This window comes from Gossypium hirsutum, chromosome A07, assembly GCF_007990345.1.
Source record: "Gossypium hirsutum isolate 1008001.06 chromosome A07, Gossypium_hirsutum_v2.1, whole genome shotgun sequence".
Classification (NCBI taxonomy): domain Eukaryota; kingdom Viridiplantae; phylum Streptophyta; class Magnoliopsida; order Malvales; family Malvaceae; genus Gossypium; species Gossypium hirsutum.
Window position 1 is genome coordinate 34,660,630 of NC_053430.1, and position 6,000 is coordinate 34,666,629.

Sequence of the window (6,000 nt, forward strand, 5' to 3'; positions counted from 1 at the left end):
ATCGCACCTGCTAGAGGTCGTGGTGGTACTAGGAAACTGATAGGTTAAGGGGTTGTTGATCATACAGTAGCTGCACTAAATGAGTCTGGAGGACCAACTTGAGTTCATGTAGTTAAAGAGCCACAAGATTACGAGTCGACCAATGTGATTACAGGTACTTTTAATTTGCAATGCATCTCATTATTTTCACTGGTTGATTTAGGTTTTACTCATTCATATATCCTGAACGTGAGTTGGGGATTCTGGTAATGATTATTAAGTTGGTTATGACTATTACAAGCTCTTTGGGCAAGAGCATCATAGTTAATCCAGTGTACCATATATGTCAACTGATGATTCAAGGACTTGTTTTCCTTGTGGATTTGATGGAGCTACCGTTCAATGGTTTTGATGTTATTTTGGGTATGGATTGGTTGCCCGAGCATAAGGCGAAGATGGACATCAAGACTAAGCAGATTACATTGTGAGGTACTGGTGGCTTGGAGATCGTGGTCGTTGGGGAGAGACCCGAATTCCTCCCTAATGTAGTTCAGCGACTAAGGCTGAAAAGATGTTGAGTAAAGTTTGCGAAGCTTACTTCGTCTATGTGATGAATTCTGGGAGTAAGAAACTGAAAGTTTAGGATATTCGCATCGTGAAGGATTCTTCAAACATATTTTTAGACGATTTGCCTGGTTTGCCACCAGTTCAGGAAGTTGAGTTCGATATTGAGGTGTTTCCTGGTACCGCACCAATTTCTATTGTACCCTATCGCATGGCACCGAAGGAACTCAAGGAGCTGAAGGTTCAGTTGTTGGAGCTTCTCGACCGAGGGTTTATTCGACCAAGTGTATGACCTTGGGGAGCACCAATGTTGTTTGTGAAAATGAAGGATAGTATGTTAAGGTTGTGTATCAATTATCGATAGTTGAACAAGCTAACCATCAAGAACAAATACCCATTGCATCATATTTATGACCTGTTTGATTACTTTAGAGGCGTAATGATGTTCTCGAAGATTCACTTGAGGTTTGATATAATCAGCTCAAGGTGAAAGAGTCTGATATTCTGAAGACGACATTTAGCACTCTATACGGTCACTACAAGTTTTTGGTGATGTTGTTCGAATTGACTAACACACCTGCAGTGTTCATGGATATGATGAACTGAGTCTTTCACTTTCATCTAGATCAATTCGTAGTTGTCTTTATAGATGACATTCTCGTGTATTCCTGAATCGAGGATGATTATGATACACATATATAATTGTTCTTCAAAATTTGCGAGAGAAGCAATTGTTTACTAAATTGAGCAACTGCGAGTTTTGGTTGAGAGAAATGATGTTTCTCGGACATGTGGTGTCTTCTGAGGGGATCCATATCGACCCAAAGAAGATTGAGGCTATTTTAGAATGGATACAGCCAAAGAGTACCACTGAGGTTCGTAGTTTTTTGAGATTGGCTGGTTACTATCATAGATTCGTTGAGGGTTGCACCCTTAACAAAACTACTACAGAAGAATGTGGTGTTTGAATGGACGAAGGAGAGACAATGGAGCTTTGAGAAACTCAAGGCAATGCTTATGGAGGCACTAATGTTAGTTCAGGTCTATAGTGACACGTCGTATACGGGATCAATATGTGTTGTGATGTAGGATGAGAAGGTGGTAGCCTATTCCTCAAGATAGTTGAGACCACATAAGCATAATTACTCGACCCACGGTTTGGAGTTAGTCGTTGTGATATTTGCACTCAAGATTTGGTAACACTATCTGTATGGTGAGAGGTGTGTTATCTACACTTATTGTAAGAGTCTTAAGTATCTCCTAACCCAGAAGGAGTTAAACTTGAGACTATGATGTTGGAATGAGTTGCTTAAATATTATGATTGTGTGATTGACTATCACTCCGAAAAAGCGAATGTGGTTGATAATGCTTTAAGCCAGAAATCGATGATCGACTTGCAAGCGATGTTTACATGGTTGAGTTTATCCAGATATGGTGGTTTGTTGACTAAACTTTAGGTGAAGCTAACATTGACATAGAAAATTAAGAAGAGGTAGTTGTTTTATAATAGTTTGGGTAAGAAGATTTGACAGGCTTAAAAAGGTAGTAGTAGAGACTTTGAGATTAATGTAGATGGTAGTAGTAGAGACTTTGAGATTAATGTAGATGGTATTTTGGGTTTTTGATGGAAACTTTGTGTGCCAATCGATGTGGAACTTAGGCATGTGATTCTTACTGAGGCGCTAGTAGACCATATGCTATGCATCCCGGTAGTAATAAGATATATCGGGATCTTCAAGAGTTGTATTGGTGGTTTAGATTGAAACTTGATGTGAAAGACTTTGTATCTAGATGTTTGGTATTAGAAGGTGAAGGCAGAGCACCACTATCCTATGAGATTGTTATAGCTAATTCGAATTCCAGAATGGAAATGGGAGAGGATCACCATGGACTTTGTCTCAAGTTTTCCTCTAACCCTGACAAAAAAAGGATTGAATCTGGGTGATTATCGATCGATTTTCAAAGCGTGCGTAATTTCTAGCAATGTGTACTAACTATTGGATGCAAAGGTTAGTCGAATTGTACATAATTGAGATAGTCAGACTGTATGGTGTTTCGATTTTAATTATTTCTGACAGAGATTAGTAATTTACCTTGAGATTTTGGAAGAGTGTTCAAAAAGCTTTAGGTTTAAAGCTTAACTTTAGTTTGGCTTAACATCCTTAGACAGATGGTCAGTTGGAAATAGTAATTCAGATACTCAAGGATATGTTGCACAATTGTGTTATTGAGTTCAGTTATAGTTGGGAGCAATATTTACCTTTAGCGAAGTTCGCCTACAATAATAGTTACCGTTGAGTATTCAGATGGCACCATTTGAGGTACTGTATATTAGGAGGTGTAGGACTTCCTTGTAATGTTCTGAATTGGACAAGAGACAAATTGTCAGTTTAGATTTGATTCAGGAGACTTAGGAGAAGATGAAACTAATATGCGATAGACTAAAAGCTGCTTCTGATAGGTAGAAGTCTTAATGCAAATCTAAAATGTAGTAATATCAAGTTTCAGGTTGGGAATAGAGTGTTCCTTAAGGTTTTGCCTTGGAAGAAAGTTTTGAGATTCAGAAAAAAAATAAAGTTGAGTCCGAGATTTATTGGACCCTATAAGATTATTGAGAGGATCAGAATGGTAGCATATCGACTTAGGTTGCCGACTGACCTTGAGTGTATTCATGACAAGTTTCATGTATCCATGCTGCGAAAGTACCATATACAAAATAATCACAATACCTTTATGAGCCAACACATTTGGCTAATCAATATGTCACAAAACAGAATGACCAAGTCCCAATACATGCCATACTCAAAATGATGAGACTAGCTATACCAAATATTCAATTGATAGTATGATCGAGTCTCTGACGTCTTCTGATCCCCAAGCTAGCTTGACGACACTATAAGAGATGGAAGGGAAAGGGGGTAAGCATTAAAACTTAGTAAGTTCACATGCAAATAAAATACAACTTAAATAAGTATTAATCATACATTTAACGTAATGAACATAATCTTGTATTTTATCAAATCTCTTAAACTCATTCTTCATATATATATATTCATATTCTCACCACAAGTTCATCATATCTCATGATATTCTCATGAGTTCGATGTACATACCTGTGCCCAGTTGTACATAATAACTTACTTTCTCATCTTCGACGTATTCATCATGATTACTCATTGAACTTCCTTTAGAACTACCCACTGAAAACTCGAAATACTATTGGATACAACGGAATCTTGCACCTAAGTGCCTCATATGCAGCCAATGCTACCTAATATCACATATCACATGTTGCTTGCTTTCGAGCTACTCATGGGTCTGCTCACATTGGATATCAGGTATCCACAACACATACCGGACTACCCAGCCACTGGTAGAATATACGAAACCAATACCTGGATGCCAAAACATGTGCCACATACATCATGAACTCAGACCACAACTCAATAAGTTCAGATCACATAGTTCCTAGTGACATGTCACTTGTATCCTAAACTATTCCTAAGGTTCAAACAGGATTCTTCGATACCACATTTCTATTCAACTTACTTGTAACGTCGAGTTCAATACTTATAGCACCAATCACATATTCATGGAATTGTTAAGCATAATTCATAATACAATTTAGGCAATAAACTCATGATACAACAACACATTAAATATGTATGTACTTACCATACATGCAATATTAAAACATTTAAAGTATGGTATATGATGCATTATTTGCAAATGAACTTACCTCGGTACAAAATGATAGAAATGAGCATAATCCTCGTAAACCTTGTTTTTCCCCGGTCAAGACCCGAATCACTTTTTTCTTGATCTATAATGCCAAATTTAACTTGTTCAATACACACATTGTTCATATCGACCCATAACACATACTTTGGTAAAATTACCTTTTTACCCTTAACTTTTTACTTATTTACACTTCAGTCCCTAGGCTCGTAAAATGAAATACATGCATTTTCTTTGTTACCCAAGCCTAGCCGATTCATATTCTAACTTATATCAGCCCATATTTCTCATTAAACCACATTTCTACTACCCATTTCTTCATCTTTTACAAATAAGTCCTTTTTAGGTGTTTCCACTAAAAATCACTTAGTAAAAGATGTTTATCACACATCAAACATTCATATTCCTCCATTAATCATCAAAATACAAACATGTCACACATTGGTCAAATTTCATACATGAACCCTCCTTCAAAATATGGCTAGAAATGGATAGATCATGCATCAAGGATCTCAAAAACATAACATTAAAAATGGAGCTTAGGAATACTTACAATTAAGCTTGAAAAGATGAACAAAACCCTAGCTATGGCTCTTAGAAATTTCGACTAGAACTTGGAGAAGATGAGCAAATTTTTGACTTATTTTCCCTTTTTATTCTTTTATTAACCAAATGACCAAAATGCCCTTAAGGCTTTTCATTCAAATATTTTCTATTCATGCCCATTTTTCTCCAAAATTTTAGAACTTAGTCAAATTGCTATTTAAGGACTGCTAATTAATAATCTAATGCAAATTCATGCTTGAAGCTTCAAGAATACAAGTTTTACAACTTATTCAATTTAGTCCCTAAAGTCAAATTGGACATCCATGGCATAGAATTTCTTCATGAAAATTTCACACAAACATGTAATCATACTATAACACCCCTAACTCGTAATCGTCGCCGGAGTAGGTTAAGAAGTATTACCAGACTTGTAATTCAATTCAGAACAATTATTTATCCAGAAATATCATAATTCAATGAATAACATTCATTCACATCCATTATGTACTTAAATCATACATATCAAACTTTAATCATACATTCGGGACTAAATCGTAACATATTACAAATTTCAGAAACTTAGAAAATTTTCAACATCTCAACTATCACATGCCCGTGTGAACAGGCTGTGTGCTTCACACGACATAAGACACACCCGTGTGTGTAAACCGTGGCAAAATAGGGCATACATAATGACTTGTCCACACAACCACAAGACAACCCGTGTGCCAGGCCGTGTGAAAATTAGGGAGGCTACTAACTTGGCCACACAGCCAGTCACATGCCCGTGTGTCTAACCCGTTCTCGAAACTGACTTGGCCACACGGCCTAGCACAGGCCCATGTGTGATTGATTATGTAGCCTGCTTAGGCTCATTTCGAAATGGCCTTCGAGCAACACGGTTGAGAACCACGCTCGTGTCCCTACCCGTGTGGGAAAAAAATAGGCTATTTACAAAGCCATCTTGCCACCCTACTAACACAAGCATACATAACCACAATTGGCAATTATTTTACAACCATTTCATATGCAAAATATAACCAATTCATACCTATTACATCTTTATCAAATCATTCACACAAAACATATTAGTTTATCAACATTCAACACCACTTATGCCAAATACCAATCATCAAATTTACCATATTAAAGACATATCATATAAGCTTTCA